Raw genomic sequence first — 22263 nt, 5'->3', positions numbered from 1 at the left:
AATGTCCTTATTTTCATGAATTTTAGGGTAAAATACATTTTTGGTCCCCCTATAATGCTCAATCTGCAATTTTGGTCTCCTAGATACTTTTATTTTTCACTCAATGTTTGACCATGGATAATCAATTAACGGTCAACTAACAGAAGAAACAAAATCGCTGATTTTGAAAAATTGGGGGACTGAATGTCTTGATTTGGAAATAGGGGGACCAAAATTGCGGATTGAGCATTATAGGGGACCAATAGTGTATTTTAGCCTTTATTTTATTTTGAATGTGTGATGATTTATTAATTTCTTTCCTGTGACTTGGTTTGTTGTCATTCTGAATGCTGTTGCTAATACATGCATTGTTGGAGTTCAATTGGTTGCTTTGCTGGCTCTTTTTTTGCACTTAGTTTTTACTTTTATTTCCATCAACTTGATTTGTAGTTTTCTCTTAGAGTTTAATTCCCCTCAAGGTTTAAATTGTATTTGCTTTTAGAGTTTAATTCAAATTCACTAACTATGATAAAAATCTGATCATAAATTATCAATTATGATAAGAGTATTGATTTTTATAATAATTATTTAAAAATCGTATCTAAAATAATTTTTTAGAATAAATAATACATAGTAAATAATTTATGCACTGAAATTTTATAAAAACTTTTTACACTTTTATTTAATTATAAATTATCATATATAATAAGTCTGTTAACTTTTATAATAATTAATTTAATAATTTTTTATATGTCATCATTTCTAGTTAGTTGATTGAAAGTGTAAAAAACTTTTACACTATTATTTAATCACAAACTGTCATATGTGTGATAAATTTATTGATATTCATGATAATTATTATTAAAGTTATATGATAAATATTTCTAGTTGATTGATAATATAATTTTCTTGCACAAACAATGCACATGCCTATTAATTAACTCAATATTAAATTAATTTACAATTTTTTTTTTACATTTGACAGTATATCAAAATAAAACTTATGCTTTTATACAAAAACATGAGATCCTTAATGCACGTTGGCTTTATATTTTGTTATATTGTGTTCATGTATTTTTTTTTTTATACAGTGTTCATGTATTCAATATACTTAAAAATGAAACACTTTCATGCATTCAAGTATACCAAACAAAATTCCAACACTATATTTTGGAGAAATATGGTTTCAATGTGTATTCTTTTTTAAATTTGTAAGAAGAATTTATTACTGTTTATGGTTAATATGGGCTGATATATATTTTTCCTGTAGGGACTGTAACCTAATCTACTAACTACTACTGAACTCTAATGCAGGTCAAGTCTGATCTGGCTAAAAATATCCAATCATTAGAATCAAACTCTAAATGTTATGTCTTGTAATGAGTGATTCTCTTACACTCTGAAGTATAACAATTTTACCTTATAAGGGTTCAATTCAATCAAAGTAAAATGGAAAGCGTTTCCTTATTTATCAAATATGCTTATGTTTTGTAATGTTCTTCTACTAATATGTGGCGAGCTTAATCCAAAGTGATCTTTGTTTTGGAACTATCCAGTTGAATAGCAGCATATTTTCAGCCTTGAACTTTATATTTTATTTGTGACTATTCTTGTTTAAGAGTGGTTTATGAATGTGGTATTGATATTTGATGCACGATAACTGGCCTTCTGTCAGGTAAAGGTTCAACTTCTTATTGCCATTACTTTAATAACTTTAAATACTAATTCTTTAGCCGCTCCCAGATTGAGTTAGATGAGCTGGAAAGTGTTTCCATTCTGTCCATGACCCTTGCATGGGATGAATTTTCCTTCTCTACTTTTCAAGAAGCCCATTATTCGCTTCAAGATTCTCTAGACCAGGTGCCTGACATGCCTTTTTGATATCTTTTCTGTTTTGTTGTTTTATTTACCATCATTCCCTGCTTCTATCATTTTTCATGTAATTTGGAATATTTAAAGTTAAATGGTCAATTCTTTTTTGTATCAGTTTTTACACCTTTGTGAATGAAAAAGGGAATCTTTCATTATGGTTTGGTTGGGCCTTTCTCTTTGTTTCCTATAATCTAGAGGATCCTTATCTTCTTCTTGGGTTCTGAAAAAATAAAAACATCTACTCCCTCCTGTATTTATGCTTGATGTTATTTCCTACGGTGTGGGTTATGTGTCATGTCTGGTCTACGATTGACACATGGAAATCCAAATGCACTAGAGCTGCCCTCAAAAAACTCAATTTGGTAGAAGATAGATCTATTCCAAGGGTACAAGCTCATTTCTTTCCTAAGAATATGTAAGTTTTACTTGCAACTAGTTGTTACTTCCCTGAATGCCAATATTTGTTTGACATGTTTCTTTAGTTGATATTTGTCTTTTGCATTTTCTTTTCCTTGGGTCTGGTTAAATGTTAATGCTCAAAAGGCTATTTTCGTTATTGTTGTATTTTTTTGTATTATATGCTAATATTTTAAGATTTAAATACAATGCAGTGCAAACTATATTTGGGCCAAGCCCATATACTTTCAATAGTCTAATTCTAACTCAATCCATAATAACTCTTTAACATTGTTCCCAAATCCCAAGTTTGAGCATAAATATTAATCATGCCTAGCTTGTTACAAATGAAATAACAGTGTTTTCCGGTCACAACCTTTGTGAACAGATCTGTTAGTTGGTCACTTGCCCTTATGTGGGAGGTAGATATAAGATTTTGTTGAACCTTCTCTCTGATAAAATGACAATTTATATGCTTATTCCTCTCATGAAAAACTGTTGTTGAAAGACAGAAAAACAAATACAACAGACGTTGGAACTGTGTCTTAACTACACAACAAAGTCTGCTTTATACAGTATGATTGCAATAAATATAATTATAGGAGATTTTATTCGTATATACATGATTTGATATGCCTATAAATCACATTCTAATCAAACGTGCCTATAATTACAAAGATCCTAATTAAATAAGGGAACAAATCATAAAAAAATATAAAAAGAAGAATGATTCTTAAGAGATCATCTAGGATATTCTAAAAATAGGGGGACTGAATGTCTTGATTTGGAAGAGGAATAAATTATTCAAGTTTGTTAAGATACAAATAATATTTTTGATCTCTTTAGGTGACTAACAAAATGTGCAGGTTGTGGAGGCAAGTCAAGATTTTGTGCCACTTATTTTGAGGCAAGTCAAAATGTGCAGTGGCTTTTAATATTTTAGAAAACTTAATGACCTTGGTTCAAATCCTATTTTGTGTTGTTTTTCTCTATTTTTATGTTCACAAACAACACAAAGTAGCGTAAACAACAAAAAAGTAATGTACTGGGCTGTGTGAGAAAGCAATAAACACTACTAAAATAATAGTATTCTACGATGCGCATTCAACAGCAGTGGTTCCAAAAATGATGTTTTAGAGGCGGTGGCATTATAGTAAATAAGAGATTTATTTCAACTACGTTTTTGTTGAAAACAACGTCATCTGCGCGTTACAAAAACGGGTTTAGTGGACACCGTTGTTGAACTGCATTATCCAAAGACGGGTTTTATAAACACCGTCTTTGAATCTGAAGTAAATTTTCATCTTTTTCCCTAGCATACTTGCACTCTACCCTAGCCCGCATTACCTCACTCATTTTGCGCCCTTAAGCTTGTCTCTCTAAGTTGGTTGCCGTCGTGAAGCACACCAGCATTGTCGTGGTTGTCGTCGACGATTATACAGGCCAGATCGTCGACGATTTTACACTTCTAGATTTGAATATATATACCCTAGGGTATTATTGTATACTACTGATGCTGTGTATTTGATACAGAAAATCGAAAAGAAAAATTGGATTCGAGGCCAGCACCTCCAGACAAGGTAAGAGTGGAAGGTAAGCTTAAGTTTTCATATCTCCATTGTGCCTTACAATTGCTTTATTTATACTAATTCCTTGGTAACATAATTTGACATTTTGTGCAAAGGTATATCTAAGGAATTATTGGCTAACAATTTATGGGTAAGCTTGTCTCCCTAAGGCAGGACCATCAACCATCTAGCAATTCTTCATTCCAGGTCAGCTTCCTTTCTCCCTTTCTTTCTTATACATAGTCTTATGGTGTACCCCTGGCCATCTTTGATTTTCCTTTTATCTGCACCCCTGGCTTCTGTATTTGGACCTCTGGTTTGTGTTCTCTGTTAACTGCCCCTTGTTCCTCAGCTTTTGTACCAGTATTCCGTATGGTGGTATAAAAATTAGAACAAAGGGAGCATAATGTTGTTTGTTCTTATTATGTTGTAGTTTTGAATTGTATAATGGTTTTTTTTAAGAGTGTCTATTATGCTAATGAAAAAGGATACGTTCACTGCACATTCAAAATTCATTTATGTTAATCACTAAATATGCATTATAATGTTCATAATTAAATTCCTATGCTGCCATATAGTGCTCATCCAAAGTGATGGATGATGCTTTATTTCTAGCTTGGTCTTGGTTAAAAGCTAGAGAGAAAGATTTCAACACTCTTTTTAACCACTGGTCTACCAATCTTTCGGAGTCTTTTGGTTGAGTTGGGTTGGGTTTCCTGTATCTTCTGTGGTGGGGTCTTGGTTGGGTTCTTCTCTTTTTTGGAGGGCGGCACCATAGGTGTCTTGTATTTGTTCATCTTTCATCCGTACCTCTGGTACTGATATGTTTATATTAATACTATATATTTTCTGCCTTCCAAAAAAAAAATTCATAATTAAATTGTGCCTTCCTCAATGTGGGAAAGAGGAAGGAAAAATTAATCACAATGTGGGAGGATGAAGTGGGGCCAGAATATGTAATGGTAATGGTTAGCAGACAAGTTATTTAGGAGAGACAAGATTCAACAAAGGCTGGAAAAGAGGAAGGGAAAATTAATCACATTGTGGGAGGATGAATTTGTGCGATGTAGCCAGTTTCCTTCTTTGATCCTTAAGGACAAGGCTGTAGCTCCAAGAAAGGGCCATGTTAGGACACATGGTTGAGTCATGGAGTAGACAACATAAGAGTTGGTCAGGAAAAAGACAGATCAGGAAGCTGGTTAGCAGGAGTTAGTGAGTAATGATGAGTTGGAACTAGTTAGTTAGACTTGGGCATTGTTGAGAGCAGGCCAGCCAGTCATTGTGAGTGGTGCCCTAACATAAATTAATTCACTTATTATTGATAGATCCTTCACTTAATTTTCTACTCTCTTTTTGAAATTTGAAAAGAAGGAATGATTGTTTTCTATCCTCCTCCATTTCCGTCCAACCAAGCACACTGTAAGTGGAATGCATTATTATAACACATCTTTATTTGCCAAAAAGTCTTGATGCAGAAAAATGACAATATAGTACATACCATACAGCTATATGCAACATCACACATTTGGTTACCAAGGGTAGACAATTCCCAGTCTAGTATTCCAATTACTTGATCCTGCAGCAGAATGAAAACTTATCAGGCATAAGAACTGGCTTCTAAGATGCCAATGAATTATTATAAGTCCTAAATGCTAAATGTGTGTCTTGACACTGTCCAAACTCCAGAGTAAACTATACATGGCATTGAGAACATAAAGTTCTGTTTTTTTTTTTTTTTTTTTGATCCATAGGAATTGAACTCAGATACAGGAGGGGGTATACAACAAGTCACGCACATTGCTCAACCAACTGAACTAGATCCGTTAGTATTTCTGTTTTTAAATTACAGCAGTTATGATACTCTAATTTTGAGCATGACCAGATCAAAATGCTATGCATTAATAGTAGAACAAAGAAAAATACTTTTCAGCCAATGGAACTTTAGGAAAGTGTAAAATTTTATTATATGCACCTGCCATGACTGTTACTTTATGGACATGGGTCAGACACTTTATGGACCTGTCATGACTGTTACTTTCTTCTCCTGGAATGCACGTTTGCAGGGTATGTTCAATTCTTTTTGCATAATATTTATCATGTTTTGATTTGCTTGGCCTTGTATTTCAAATTGTGATGCTAACAAGTCTGAATTGCAACACAAAAAGGCTAAAGATTAGGGATGTTAATAATGTAATGATATAATTGATGAAGTTGGGGGGTGGGGAGCCTTTGTGTCTACAACTTTTTGGCTGCCTGTTTTTTTGTATGTATTGGATTAGCCTTTGTGTTGCACCTTACCATAGTATTTGGCTGGAGAGGAGAGGTCTTTTAAAGAATAGCTTGTTTGGTTCAATGTTTGGTGGGGAAGGGGAAGTGAAGGGGCTATCATCCCTCCCCTCATTATTTACTCCCTTTCATTATTTGAGGATTTGGGTGGACAGAAAAATACTTAAATCGTTTAGAATTGACAATAAAACGAGCAGCAAAAACTGTATATCAGGTAGTAACACTAGGTATTTTCATTGTCACCTCATTGGACAAGCTTGCAAAATCTATAATTTTAATTGCTTTCAAAGTTCCTCTGTGAATGCATCAGGTTTTGGTAAAAAAAAATAATTTAACTCATTCTTTGCCCCCTCCCCTAGCTCTTTTACTTTTTGTCATTGATCTCAAGGACCAGGTTTTCAATGAGGTTATATAAATTTTTACATGGGACAATGTCATGACAGTGAGTAAGAAGGAATTGCAAATTCATTTCCTTATTATATTTAATTTTCTAATTTCATGATTTTTTCCTACTTATAACACCAATATCAAATTCTGTGGGATTCTTGCTCTTCCATGCTTTATGGTGGTATTTTACATAACCATTTTTTGATAATTTAGTATTTTTCTGTACGATTTTATGGTGACAATAACATTTTTTGTTTCATGATTGACATTGGAAGCAAGCTGCGGGATACAATCAAATCTGTTGGCTGTGTGCAGGGAATTCTGATCTCAAATTGTCCACGGCTATGCAGCGAAATTCTTGACAAGTTGAACCACCCTTTTCTACCTGCATTATCTATATGCTTCCTTCCAGGTTTGTAACTCGAATACTACTTTAAAATAAGTAACATAATGATTAGTATTTATCAATTAGAATGACTGGTAGGAACATTAGGATCTCTTTAGCGATGACAGAGTTCCAATATGTCACATCACAACCTTTTTATCATAGATATCCTTGTTTTATAGATAATGACTTCACAAATTATATTGTCTTGAGCTGGACTATTGCCTTTATTTCCTATTACATTTAATTCTGAAGCTAAAGAGTAGCAAGGATTTTCACGTGGCTCCTTTACTATTTAATTTACTAAATTTGTTAAATATTTCAAACCTGCAGACCAAAACTCACGTTTGGTTTGATTACTAATTATTGTCCTAGAGGAGAACTATTCCTGCTTCTTGATCGGCAACCAACTAAGGTTCTCAAGGAAGATGCCGTGAGGTATATCATCCTACCATTGACAGATCCAGAATTTCTCTTTGATGTTAGAAAAAAATAGTCTAATATTTTATCAGAAGAAAAATAATATAAACTTCATTAAAAGGATATGAGAGAAATTGAAAACAATAAAAATTAAAAGGATAAAAAGATAACATTAGTACTAATTTATTTTCTCTTTCATCTTTTATAATTTTATAATTATCTTATGGTGTAGACATCTATTTTTTTTATGGGGAGAAAAAAATAGTTTAGTATTTTCAAGTATATAATTTTTGCATGTTCAAATTGTTAAAGTTATCTGCTCAATAGTAATAAATGTGCAGTGGCTTTAAATAGTTTAGAAAACTTAATGACCTTTGGTTCAAATCCTATTTTGTGTTGTTTTTCTCTATTTTTATATTCACATGTTAACAAACAACAAAAAGTAGCTTAAACCAAAAAAAAGTAATTTACTGGGCTATGTGAGAAAGCAATAAACAAACATTGGGCAGCGTGTGAGAACAGTAGACAGGTGTAGGACTATGTGAAAGTAGATATAATAGACAGACCAAAGTATATTGGAAAGTGAGAGAGTACAACTGGGAAATTGAGTGTATCCGACTAGACCGAGTTTCCCATAGGTCTGTGTGAATGACCACTGGGTAGTGTAACGCGCTGTTCGTCGTTATGTCCATCATCGAGACCGCTACTGCACCGCTGTGGGTCTTCGCTGTTTGGCTGCTCCGCCGTGACCCACTCTCCACTTTCTTTCTCCGCCACCTGGGTTCTTTCCACCATGACCCACTCACCAACTTCTTTCTCCACCACTTGGGTTCTCTCCGCTGTCGGAGATCCCACGAAGCTACCCTCTTCACCACTCTCATCATCCTGGTTGGTCTCACTCCCCTCTTGCCACCCGTTCTACAATGTTTACCCCTATAGTCTCCTCTGCTTCACTTTTCTGCCAATCCGTTGTTGTCTGCTGGATAATACTATTACCCATTGGTTTTTGTGAATGACCACTGGGTAGTATAGCGCGTTGTTCGTCGTGCTGTCCATCATCAAGATTGCTACTGCACCGCCGTGGGTAGTCGGTGTTTCGCTGCTCCACTGTGACCCACTCTCCACTTTCTTTCTCCACCGCGTGGATTCTTTCCGCCATGACCCACTCACCAACTGATTTAACTGTTTGTTGATTTATGATTTAACTATTGAATTTGTTGTTTGTTTTGGGTTAGGGGTTTTAAGGTTTTCATGTTTTGTTGAGGTGCAGGGGAATTGATGATGTGGTGGTGAGAATGATGTATGGGGAGTAGAACTACCAGGAGGATTGTTGTTGTTGAAGATGACAAGGGAGCTGAAAGAGGAATGCCGAGCTTCAATTCTGAGTTACCCAATTCCAATTCATGGTAAATTTTGTCTTTGCAATAGTTCCTTGATAGGGTTTGCATATGTGGAGAAATCTTGTTCATTTGTTCAATCATTTTCTTTACTTTCTGCTGAATTTTCGTTGTGAATGCTTTGTTTTACTTATTAGTTGCTCACTCGTGTGGTACATAAGATGTTTGTTGTGGTTTTACATTGAGATGTTTTTATTAGCCCTTTAATGATGTTGGATGATACTTAGAATATTTATAACATTTTGATATTTGTGGTTGCTTGGTTTTCTTTATTTATGAATAAGGAATAAAATACTAAAAGGGTGATACTTAGAATATTTTTTTTTTATTTTTTTGGGTCAGCAAAAAAAAAATAAATATATATATATATATATATATATATATATATATATATATATATATATATATATATGGTTAGAGGTACCGTGATTACAATAAAATCCAGATAAATGGTTCCCAAGCCAGACTAGACAACTGACAGCAGTCTTGTTGGGAACCAAACTAGACAGCTTGGTTATACAACTATCAATACACTATGACTGCTACCCTTGTCTAAAAACAAAAGTCTCTCTAAGGTTAGATGACCACTGATTGTAATGAGATATAAAATCTTTCTCATAGTTTCTGAGCCACGTCCAAAGTAAAAATAGGGAGTCCTCCATCAGTTTGTTTCCGTTGAAAGTCCCACTTGATAATATAATCTTGTTCCTCAACTGCCATACAGACCATGTAAGAGCCACCCACCAAGACCTCCATCTAGAATATTTATAACATTGTCGTATTTATGAACAGGGTTGAGGATGTTACAAGAGTTTGGGATCCTTGCTGACCAGTGACCAGGGTTGAGGATGTTACCAAGAGTCGAAGACCGTTGCTGCTAGAATGTATGCAGCTTTTCTTTGTAAATGAATTTGAGCTAGTTGTAAGATTGTCACAATAGTTTTCCTAGCTATAGGAATTTGTTGGTTTTGAGCCAATTGATGACCAATCATAATCTTCCAGGCTGAGAGGTAGTTGATTTGTTGTCTCTTTTAATGTGTAGGTCAAGGTAAAGAGAAACGTTATTAATTAGTATCCTTTTAAGGTAAAAAAAAAGGGAAGATTTTACGTTTAAGCGGAGCTTCACAAAGGTACGTAGCCTTTATGATTTAACTGTTTGTTGGGTTGACTTGGTTTTCTTCAGTTTTGTAGAAGGTACTAAGATGTAGGCATGCTAGATCCTTATTGCTTGACTGTTGACTGTCCAAGCATTCTGGTAATACTGTAAGCCATACTCATTTCAAGCTTTCTGGTAATACTCATTTCATAACGGCACTTAAAATTTTTTCAGTTGGATGGAAAGGCTACTTGTGTTTTACTTATTTCATATGGCTTATACTCATTTCATATGAAATTAACAAATATCTAGAAATTTTGTTAATGAAAGTCCAATGACATTTTAAATCCAATGTACATCATTCCACAGGAGACAAAGCTATTGATATAAGGAGTAAGCACTACACATTGTGCTATGAGGAGCACTTCATGGAACAAGAGAGAATTGCAATAAAATTCCATTCTTAGCATGTAAGTCACTTTTCTGATCCATTCTATGTTAGTATCACATCACAACGTAGTCTGTAATACAGATGAATAGGAAAGCAGGTAACTTAATTTCCCATATGCTAGAGAGTTGGAAAATTTAAGGCTGGCTCACCTTTGTCTAGGAAGAAAATGACATTCTTACTTCTAAGTATGCAAGCTGTTATACATAAATAATAACTCCAGAGAAATACCTTTAATATCTCAATGTTTGTTAATTCATTCGCCCTGTCGCTAAGCAATCTTAGCATCTGAATAAACCTCTCTGCGTACAGATTTACCATTAGCTGGAATATGTCGTATCTGCCTTACTTAGAAAATGAATTAGAACAAATAAAACATGTACATAAAGAAACCCTCTACCAATAAACACTTGTTTAGATTAAGTGAAATGTGTATTTTGACTCAGATAGGCTCAAGCATGGGTTTAGAAGAAATTTCAATTGTTGAAAAGTATTGTAAGTCGTTCATCTAGTGATAACATGACAAAGTCACGAATTTATGCTGAAGAGGTCATTTAAGTCTGCAATATTGATAAATGAATGATAACAAATTGTCTCCCCAAATCATTTCTAAGATATTTAAAGAGGATTAGGGGATTGAAAAACGTAGTATAATTCAGTTTCAGATGGCAAGTCTTCAAAATTTCATGACTCCTGACTGTGTGAACTGTGACTCCATTTTGTATAGTGCGTACTTAAGGTAAGGTTCATAATTTTTTATAATATTTGAAGATGGGGTGATTCTTTTAATTATTTGTGAAAAAATAAATCAAAAGTCTAAGAAGAGATTACTTTGTCTATCCTAGTAATTATTTGTGAAAATATATTCTTGTTATAGCCTTTCTCTCAATTCCCTTGCTCAAAATATGAACAAAACAATACTGATGAGTTGTGTAACGTTATAAGTCGTCGGTATTTGAATTTTAAAGTTCTTCAGTTTCTTATTAGTTGTTACATGTCTGGAACCGGCATTGTGGGCATAAGGATCTGAAATCTGGTGTAACTAAATTAGAGTATTCTTCATCCATCTAGTTCAGCTTGAAGTTGCAAGTAACTTCCAAAGGCACTAGGGTAGAGACAAATTTCCATCAATGCATGGCATCTAGCATAAGTTCTTCTCTATACAGTTTACTGTTTTGCATCAATGCATGGCATCTAGCACAAGTACTTTTCTATACAGTTACTGTGCTGTGTACTCTTTCTCAGTGCATGAAGGCAAAAATTGGAATTTACTGTTTCTTGCTTTATTTCATCTGTAGATGAGGACACCACATCTATAAATTGAAGTTCTTGCAGAGTTATATGCAAACCAATGAGGTTGTGAGGGCCATTGTTATATGAAAGTTGAGGTAAGGATTTTTTGCTTATTTCTTTCTGTTCTTTATTTTTTGGGTTTTTCTCATGCATAGTAGTATGAAGAATGATATCATGTGAATTCATGTCCTGGTCTTCAACCTTCGTATATAGTGATTTATTCACCCTCTCCTCCAGTTCTTAGTTTGCTTATTGAAATAGAAGGTGCTACTATCATGTTGGGGTGTTGCATAATCATGAACCAGAACCATGATATAATCCATGAGTGCATGGTCTCCAACATCGTGCAACAACTACAACCATGACATAATCATGTGAATTCCTGTCTTGGGCTGTTTTCTCCCTCTATAATTACTTAAGCATAGTATCCTGACCTTTACTTTATGGGATTTGTAGTAGCATTAAAGTTGTAGTGTTCAGAATTTGTGCAGGCTTTCAGGTAGAAGTTTTTTCTTGATCATTGGGGATAGATCACAATAAGTAGATATGAAGTTCATGAAACTTGGAACAAGGCCAGATACTTTCTACAGTGAACAAGCTACCAGGTATTTATTTGATCTTTGGCCCAAGAGTGGTACAAAACCTATTAAAATGAGTATTTTTTAGATATAAGGACTAAAATGTATAGATACAGAGACAAAATAAATAAGGAATTGAGGGGGAATAAATGTTCAATGTGTTCTTATTTTTTTTTCTTTTTTACTTTACAAATCTCCTAAAGCACCATGTACTACGTTATTTCTTCATTTCCATATCTAAACATTCAGAACCTACTCGCAGATGATATGGAGGAGAGAGAGCCGCTAAAATTCCCGACAAAATATAACATTCAAATGGGCATGAGGTGGCTGATTCAGGGTAGCCAGTCAGGGGATTCATTGGTGTTAATTTAAGTATCATTATAATCATTTTTAGATTTTTAGATTCTTAACAGGGAGTATAGATGTTTTGTGTTTTACATTTTTAGTACAATTAATGTGTAAGTCTGACTGAGTAAGGCTTTGTTTGTTATTGTTCTTGTTGTTGTTTGTCGTGAGTGATCCGTGTTTGGTAGATTGATGAATTTCAGTTGCCTGCTGATCTGTGTAGTTAATGTCATCCGGTAAGATAAATAAAAGTTGTGTTGTTGTGTGTGGTAGAGTAATTGGTGTAAGTGATTTTTGTGGTGAAAGTTTTGTAGCTCTGGCTAGTGTACATACTTTTTGTTTTAGTTTATGAATTTTGAAGTGTGACCAGGTGGTTTAAGTGCAACTTGTGTAAGTGATGTTTTGGGGCAAGTGTTCCTGAATTCTAAACGCTAGTTTAGTATTGAGTTTGAGGAATGAATACTGGTTTAAGTGCATGTTTTATGTCTCACCTTGTGCCTGTTTTATTTCTCACCTTGTGCCTGTTTTAAACCATTTATTGACTACTTATTTTGTTCTCCAGACTGTTTAGATAGGCAGTTGGGACCGAGGCTTCTTGGGAGGACTAATGATTCAGGGATAAATAACAGGTTGGTCAATGCTTTATTATTTTGGCTGTCTGTGCAAGATTTACATACAAAACTACTTCATACCAGGATAATTATTACCCTTACATACATAACTATAGTTATTGATTATTATTTTGGTAAAACATATTTGGCCGCCGTTCATGTTGTAATCATCTTTGAAGGCCAAACTGAACCCTAGCCTTTCTTTTTTCCTCTCTCTTTGATTTTTCTATGTGTTTCGTTTTCCCCTCTCTTTGCTGCCTGTGTGGTTGGAGATACAACATGCTTGCAGTGTTCAGTTAGTAGCTTCTGAATTCTGATATTGATCACTTGCAATGTTCATGCTGCCTCTGTAGTTTTAGAGATATTTGTTATTATGCATAATTTATTTTTCTTTAAATTCATCAGATCTATCTTCTTTCCCTCACTCCTATGTTGGAAATAGAAGTCATGTAAAGCTGTTTAATCTGTTTGCATGCTCCTGATTATGAGATGTATACTGAAATTATAACCTAGATTAACTATGAACATGCTGTTATAATCATCTTGAAATTGAAGATGACCATAGCAAGTTGTAATTCATTGTGATCAAGGATCATGTGAATGATTTGAATATTTCCTCTACTTCCAGTGAGCCCTGATTGTCTTCTCCAGCAAAGCTCAACTATAGAAGATTCAATTTCTTTCAAATTTTCTTATGGTATAACTGAATCAGTTCCATGCTCATACACTGAATTTGCCGAGCGACTGGTGCTGCCGCAATATAAAAATTTACCTGACACAGAGGTAAGCATCATTCTTTCTTTTCAACATCAGCTTTCAACTTTTTATCATAATTCTTATCTTCGGTTGTTGATGATTAGGACTAATTTTATGACCAATTTTTTTGGTTACTGGTGAAACTGTGGACTACTTTAGGAATTTGAATGACCTGCTAATATAATATGTATTGTAAGACATTTTTCTGAAGGATTTACTGATCCTTGTTTTGTTTTTAACTAATGGAGCAGGTTAAAGAGTTCCATAGAAGAGATGGTTTTGAGGTAGCAAGTGCTGACAAGATGGCTAAGTCATGCATGGTTTATTTTGAAATGCATCTATCCCTAAGGAAAAAAATAATTACAAAAGCTTTTAATGGTAGTTATAGTATCTACAAGGAAACTTTTTGTAACCAGGTCTATTGCCTTTTTGTTTGAGTAACTGGACATGCAGGTACAATAATTGTTGTTGAAGATGACAAGGGAGCTGAAAGAGGAATGCCGAGCTTCAATTCTCAGTTACCCAATTCCAATTCATGGTAAATTTTGTCTTTGCAATAGTTCTTGGATTAGGCTTTGCATATGTGGAAAAATCTTGTTCATTTGTTCAATCATTTTCTTTACTTTCTGCTGAATTTTTGTTGTGAAAGCTTTGTTTTACTTATTAGTTGCTCACTCGTGTGGTACATAAGATGTTTGTTGTGATTTTACATTGAGATGTTTTTATTAGCCCTTTAATAATGTTGGATGATACTTAGAATATTTATAGCATTGTGATATTTGTGGTTGCTTGGTTTTCTTTGTTTATGAATAAGGAATAAAATACTAAAAGGGTGATACTTAGAATATTTATAACATTGTCGTATTTATAAACAGGGTTGAGGATGTTACAAGAGTTTGGGATCCTTGCAGTGACTAGGGTTGAGGATTTTACCAAGAGTTGAAGACCGTTGTTGCTAGAATGTATGCAGCTTTTCTTTGTAAATGAATTTGAGCTAGTTGTAAGATTGTCACAATAGTTTTCCTAGCTATAGGAATTTGTTGGTTTTGAGCCAATTGATGACAATCATAATCTTCCAGGCTGAGAGGTAGTTGATTTGTTGTCTCTTTTGATGTGTAGGTCAAGGTAAAGAGAAACGTTGTTAATTAGTATCCTTTTAAGGTAAAAAAAAGGAAGATTTTACGTATAAGTAGAGCTTCACAACGGTACGTAGCATTTATGATTTAACTGTTTGTTGGGTTGACTTGGTTTTCTTCAGTTTTGTAGAAGGTACTAAGATCTAGGCATGCTAGATCCTTATTGCTTGACTGTTGACTATCCAAGCATTCTGGTAATACTGATTTCATATGGCTTATACTCATTTCAAGCTTTCTGGTAATACTCATTTCATAACGGCACTTAAAATTTTTTCAGTTGGATGGAAAGGCTACTTGTGTGTTACTGATTTCATATGGCTTATACTCAATTGGATGGAAAGGCTACTTAAAATTTTTTGTTTTTCTACTCTATTCTAGGTCCATTCTAGGTTTCTCTTTGAGTCCTTGTTTGCTTTTGTGTGCTTTTCATTGCTTTAATTATTGAATAATCCTTGAAAATTTGTCTTGTTAAAACTCTATTGGTTTAACTTTCATTTCATTTTTTTTTGTCTTTGCTTATTGTTTGTCTCTTTGTTTCCTTACTTGTGATTTGTCATATAGGGAATTGGAAAGGAGGATTGATGTCATACCTTGAAGAATTTGAGTCAAGAAGCAAGGGGTCAACCACCTTAAGAGCTATTGGACTAAGAAGCACTCCAAATTGAGTGAAACACCAAAGATAGAATAGCCACCACAATTGAGGACTTTTTTTTTTGTAATTTTGTAATTGACAATTTGTTTTGCTTTCAAATTTTGTAACAAAAATGTCTTTCATTGGAAGTAAGTTGGGAGCCTCAAATAGGTCACCCTACTTCCATTTGTGTGTAATAATTTTAGGAAATTTTCCCTTAGGATAGTGAGTGTTTTGTTGGGAACCTTAAATAAGATCATCCAAACACTCTTAGGATCCGCCTAGTTTGCATTTCTTGCACTTTAATTTCTTGCTTACTTTCATAGCTTATTTCCCGTACTCTCCATTGTCAAACTGCCTAGGTAGCTTGCCTTTTACCAATTAGTTTTTACCTTATCTTTCACACCTCTTTTATTGTTTATTTTGGTTAGTTTCAATCATAGTTTCTTTTACCTTTTGTTTTCAAACCCCCAACAAGAAAGAACCATAACTTAGGAACCAACATGAGTCTTCATTCTTCATCTAGTGTTAATGGTGAGGGTTTTACTCCTAAGGACCCCTTGTATAAGATATTAGATGAGTTGAGATCCCTTAATTAGGGTTTAGAAGTATTGACTAATCAGGGTTTAGGTCTAGTTGACTAGTTGGGGTTTAAGGGTATTTGACAAATTTGGGTTTATGGGTATTTCACTAATTAGGGTGATTTGTACTTGACTAATTAGGATTTTGTGTTCATTGACCAATTAGGGTTTATGACTATTTTAAAAACTTAGGGTTTACGGATACTTCACTAATTAGAGTTTACGGGTATTTGACAACTTAGTGTTTAGGTTTTAGGGGTATTTGAGTAATGAGGGTTTATGTGTAGTTGAGTAATTAGGGTTTAGTGTTACTTGACCAATTAGTGTTTAGGATTATTTGACAAATTAGGGTTACATGACTAATTAGAGTTTAGGGTTATATGACAAATTAGGGTTACTTGACTAATTATAATTTAGGGGTATTTTACAAATAAGGTTTTTTGGTTACTTGACAAATTAGGGTTTAGCGGTATTTGACTAATTACGGTTTATGGGTACTTGAGTAGTTAAGGTTTAGGGGTATTTGACAAAGTAGGAAATAAGGATATTTGACTAATAAGGGTTTAGGGGTACTTGACTAATTAGGGTTACTTGACTAAGTAGGATTTAGGGGTATTTGAAAAATTAGATGTTTAGGGTTACTTGAGAAATTGAGGTTTGTGTGTTTGACTATTTCAGATTTATGTGTACTTGACTAATTAGAGTTTTGTGTTACTTAACTAATTAGGGTTTAGGGGTATTGGACAAATTAGGGTTACTTGACTAATTAGGGTTTATGGGTATTTGAAAATTAAGTCTTCCACTATCCCTTGTGGGTTTGGGGTTTGGGGTTTGGGGTTTGGGGTTTGGGGTGTAGGGTGTAGGGTGTAGGGTTTAGGGTGTAGGGTGTAGGGTGTAGGGTGTAGGGTTTAGGGTTTAGGATGTAGGGTGTAGGGTGTAGGGTGTAGGGTGTAGGATGTAGGGTGTAGGGTGTAGGGTGTAGGGTGTAGGGTGTAGGGTTTGTTAGTATAGAGCAATAAAAGAAGAGAAAGAAATAAAGGGAAGAAAAAAAAAGACACACAGTTTAACGTGGTTCAGCACACAATGTATGTGCCTACGTCCACGGCTACACTAGGAGAACTTTTTATTACTTACACATAAAGGCTTACAAGGTGTCTCTATATTTAACACTAATGAGACACAAGTTTTTACAAACCAAGCGATGTGGGACTAAGACCACACAAGGTTTACAGACTAAGCGATGTGGGACAAAGGAACTAAGACCACAAACTCTAACAATTCTCCCACTTGGGGTCTAAGTTCCAAACTCTAGCAGCTCCTTGTAAGCAATGAGTTCATCGACTCTTTACCTAGTGTAGCGCCTTCATCTTCAATTATCCTTGAAGGCCAACTGAGGCAATGCAAAGCCTCAGTTTGTCAGTTGTAACAGCTTTAGTCAACATATCTGCTGGATTCTCTGATCCTAAGATCTTCAATAAAGATAAGTCTCCATCATTTATCAACTCCCTGATAAAATGGTATCTTAATTGAATATGCTTGCATCTAGAATGGAAGACTGGATTCTTAGCAAGACTTATAGCACTTTGACTGTCACTAAACATTGGAGCATCATCTTGTTCTTTCCCCAATTCATTGAGAAAATTCTTTAGCCAAATAATCTCCTTAGCTGCTTCTGAGATAGCTATGTACTCGGCTTCCGTGGTTGAGAGAGCAACTCTATCTTGAAGTTTAGACTTCCAACTCACAGCAGTACCTCCCAAGGTAAAAATGTAGCCTGTGGTGCTCTTCTTGGTATCAAAATCTCCTCCCAAGTCTGCATATGAAAATCCCTGTAAAGTGAGATTGCCTTTTCTGAAGCACAAACACAAAAATGTAGCCTGTGGTGCTCTTCTTGGTATCAAAATCTCCTCCCAAGTCTGCATCTGAAAATTCCTGTAAAGTGAGATTGCCTTTTCTGAAGCACAAACACATCTTTGAAGTACCCTTCAGATATCTGAGTATCCACTTTACACCTTCCCAATGCTCCTTTGCTGGATTTGATAGGAACCTACTGACAACTCCCACTGCATGTGCTATGTCAGGTCTGGTACACACCATAGCATACATCAAACTCCCAATTGCTGATGCATATGGTACTCTTGACATGTAACATTTTTCTACATCTGTCTACAAAGATTGCTTCTTTGAAAACTTCAAATGAGATCCTAAAGGGGTATTCCTGGTCTTAGAATCTCCAAGGTAAAACCTGTCAAGCAACTTGTGTATATATTTCTCCTGAGACAGCTTCAAAATTCCTTCTGATCTGTTTCTAAGAATTCTCATACCAAGGATTTGTTTAGCTGGACCAAGATCCTTCATTTCAAAGTTTTCTGCCAACTGCTACTTCAACCTGTTAATTTCTGCCATACTAGATCCTGCAATCAACATGTCATCAACATACACAACAAGGATAACATAACTATTAGTATATTTTTTAACATAGCAGCAATGGTCCATGTCACATCTTTTGAATCCTGAGTTGCTCATAAACTCATTAAACTTCTTGTACCACTGCCTCGGTGCTTGTTTCAAGCCATACAAACTTTTGTGAAGCTTGCATACAAGATTCTCTTTGCCTGGCACTTCAAAACCTTCTGGTTGGGTCATATAGATGTCTTCCTCTAAATCCCCATGCAAGAATGCAGTTTTAACATCTAACTGCTCCAAGTGAAGATTCTCTGCAGCTACTATGCTCAGAATAACTCTGATGATAGTCATCTTTACAACTGGAGAGAAGATCTCTGTGAAATCAATTCCTTGTTTCTGCTGAAACCCTTTCACCACAAGTCTTGCCTTGTATCTTCTTCTACCGTCAGATTCTTCCTTTAGCCTATAGACCCACCTATTCTGTAATGCCTTCTTTCCTTCTGGCAATTTAGTTAAAGACCACGTCTTATTCTTCTGAAGGGATGTCATCTCATCTTTCATCGCTAGCTCCCACTCAATAGTGTCATTCCCTTGTGTAGCCTCATTGAAACATTCTGGCTCACCAACATCAGTTAACAACAAATAATGCAATGAAGGGGAATACCTATCTGGTGGTACTAAAATTCTGCTAGATTTTCTTGGAGGAGTTGATGGTTCTGGTTCTGACTCAACCTCTACGCCTGTACTCTGGTTTTTGTTGGCTACATCACTTTCTGAGATTTCTTCAAGTGTTGCTTTCTCAGAAATTTCTGACAATTTACCTGCATATGTAGATTCTGCAGAAAATTTGTCCTTATAAAATAAGTTCTCATTAAAAGTAATATTTCTGCTTCTGATAACTTTCTTGGTTTGGTCATCCCAAAACCTGTAGCCATACATGTCAGATCCATAACCAATAAAATAACACTTCCTTACCTTCGGATCCAATTTATCTCTACTATTAGAGTCTGTCAGTATATATGAAACACAACCAAAAATTCTCAAATGTGAAAGTTTTACCTCCTTTCCAGACCATACTTCTTCAGGCAACTGATAATTCAAAGGAACTGATGGTCCTCTATTGATGAGATATGCTGCTGTGTTTATTGCTTCTGCCCAGAATGCTTTAGGCAAGCCAGATTGGATCCGCATACACCTTGCTCTCTCATTCAAGGTTCTATTCATCCTTTCTGCAACACCGTTTTGCTCAGGTGTTCCTGGTATTGTCTTGATCATTCTGATCCCATGTTCTGAACAGAAGTCTTTAAACTCCTGACTATCATACTCCCCACCATTGTCAGATTTCAGATTTTTAACCTTTAAACCTGTCTGATTTTCAACTTTTGTTTTCCACCTTTTAAACACAGAAAACACATCAGATTTATTTTTAAGAAAATAAACCCATACCTTTCTGGTAGAGTCGTCGATAAAGGTGACATAATAGTGTGAGTTTCCAACAGATTCCACTGGGGCTGGCCCCCAAACATCTGTGTGCACCAATTCTAGCTTTTCAGCTTTCAGAGTCTTCCCTGCCCTTGAGAAACTGACCTTTTTCTGCTTTCCAAGGATACAATGTTCACAAGCACCAACATCAACATGCTTGAGGCTTGATAGCTTACCTTTGCCGCCATAAGCTTCATTCCTTTTTCACTCATATGTCCAAGTCTTTGATGCCACATGGTTGAATTATTGATAGCCTCAGTAACTGCTACCATATCCTCATCTGCAATCATGTAAAGAGATCCTCGCTTCTTTCCACGAGCCACAATGAGATTGCCTTTTGTTACCTTCCAAGCTCCATCTCCAAAAGTGGTGTGATGTCCCTCATCATCCAACTGCCCTATAGATATTAAATTTCTCTTTAAGGCAGGAATATGTCTGACATTGTGCAATGTCCATAGGGATCCACTGGAAGTCTTGATGTTGATATCACCTCTTCCGACAATGTCAAGAGATTTTCCATCTGCAAGGTAAACTTTTCCAAATCTTCCAGAAACATAGTTAGACAATAAATCTTTAGAGGGAGTAGTGTGGAACGACGCACCTGAGTCCATGATCCATGAATCAACAGGACTATCCAAACTGCAAATTAATGCATCATCAAGTTCATCAGTTGCTGCATTTGCGGATTCATCATCATCGCGCTTCTTGTTTTTGTGCGACTTGTTCTTCTTTGGTGCCTTGCACTGATTGCTAAAGTGAGCTCTCTTGTCACAATTCCAACAAGTAACGTCACTTTGAAATTTTCTCTAACCTTTCCCTCTTGACTTTGATCTGCCTCGACCATTCTGACCCTTCTGGGTAGTCCTTCCCCTGCCTTCAGTATTCAATGCTGAATTGGAAACATGACTGGAAGATTCTCCTGAATCTCTCTTGCGAACATCTTCGCTCAAGATCAAGTCACGGATGTCACTAAGCTTTAATGTGTTCTCCCTTGTAGAACTACTAACTGCAGTAACAGTTGCAGCCCAACTATCCGGTAGTGATGACAATAGAATCAATGCTTCACCTCATCCTCAAATTTAATCTGCACAGATTCCAATTGGGCAAGAATAGTATTAAACTCATTAATATGATCAGTTACAGAGATACCTTCTCCCATCTTGAGGTTGAACAACCGGCGCATCAAGTATACTTTGTTGGCTGCTGACGGCTTCTTGTACATATCTGATAATGCCTTCATTAAGCCTGCAGTAGTCTTCTCGTTCACGATGTTGAACACGACGCTCTTGGCTAATGTCAATCTGATCACGCCAAGAGCCTGTCGATCTAGCAAGTTCCATTCTTCTTGCTTCATGTCTTCTGGCTTAACCCCTGATAAGGGCTGATACAGCTTTTTCTGATATAGATAATCCTCTATCTGCATCTTCCAAAAGCTGAAATCTCTGCCATCGAACTTCTCGATCTTCACCTTCCCTCTTCTAATGCCATTGCTCCCACTGCCTCCTCTAAACTGAGAAGACTCCCACTAATTCCTTTAAACTAAGGAAATCCCGTGGAGTAACCAAAAGCTCTGATACCAGTTGTTAGTATAGAGCAATAAAAGAAGAGAAAGAAATAAAGGGAAGAAAGAAAAAGACACACAGTTTAACGTGGTTCAGCACACAATGTATGTGCCTACGTCCACGGCTACACTAGGAGAACTTTTTATTACTTGCACATAAAGGCTTACAAGGTGTCTCTATATATAACACAAATGAGACACAAGTTTTTACAAACCAAGCGATGTGGGACTAAGACAACACAAGTTTTACAGACTAAGCGATGTGGGACAAAGGAACTAAGACCACAAACTCTACCAGGGTTTAGGGTTTAGGGTTTAGGGTTTAGGGTTTAGGGTTTAGGGTTTAGGGTTTAGGGTTTAGGGTTTAGGGTTTGGGGTTTAGGGTTTAGGGTTTGGGGTTTAGGGTTTGGGGTTTGGGGTTTAGGGTTTAGGGTTTGGGGTTTGGGGTTTGGGGTTTGGGGTTTGGGGTTTGGGGTTTGGGGTTTGGGGTTTGGGGTTTGGGGTTTGGGGTTTAGGGTTTAGGGTTTAGGGTTTAGGGTTTAGGGTTTAGGGTTTAGGGTTTAGGGTTTAAATTAGAGGGTTTAGGGTTTAGGGTTTAGGGTTTAGGCTAACATTTTAGGGGTTTAGGGTTAAACGGTTAATGCGG

At 35.7% G+C, this 22263-nt stretch overlaps 2 long non-coding RNA genes across 3 annotated transcripts; both read left to right on the top strand.

The window, feature by feature from the left end:
• The first annotated feature begins 34 nt into the window (after window positions 1–34).
• LOC121174505 (uncharacterized) lies at window positions 35–3512 on the top strand. The gene is made up of 2 exons (XR_005890615.1): window positions 35–2266; window positions 3114–3512. It is a non-coding gene; the product is annotated as an uncharacterized lncRNA (long non-coding RNA).
• Window positions 3513–3791: 279 nt separating this feature from the next.
• On the top strand, window positions 3792–15707 carry LOC100791678 (uncharacterized). Of its 2 annotated transcripts, XR_005890611.1 has the most exons (15): window positions 3795–5096; window positions 5567–6315; window positions 6804–6900; window positions 7207–7311; window positions 8564–8699; window positions 9483–9574; window positions 9733–10256; window positions 11533–11622; window positions 13016–13082; window positions 13693–13847; window positions 14072–14358; window positions 14696–14782; window positions 14940–14981; window positions 15079–15150; window positions 15518–15707. It is a non-coding gene; the product is annotated as an uncharacterized lncRNA (long non-coding RNA). The 2 variants fall into 2 exon arrangements; XR_005890612.1 differs by lacking the exons at window positions 13016–13082; window positions 13693–13847; window positions 14072–14358; ... (2 more) ...; window positions 15079–15150; window positions 15518–15707 and adding exons at window positions 12008–12132; window positions 12368–12475 and having other exon boundaries at window positions 3792–5096.
• The last annotated feature ends 6556 nt before the right edge of the window (window positions 15708–22263 follow it).

Source organism: Glycine max, unplaced genomic scaffold, assembly GCF_000004515.6.
Source record: "Glycine max cultivar Williams 82 unplaced genomic scaffold, Glycine_max_v4.0 scaffold_117, whole genome shotgun sequence".
Taxonomy (NCBI): domain Eukaryota; kingdom Viridiplantae; phylum Streptophyta; class Magnoliopsida; order Fabales; family Fabaceae; genus Glycine; species Glycine max.
The sequence above is the reverse complement of the archived record's forward strand: the minus strand, read 5'-3'. Positions and strand labels throughout refer to the sequence as shown.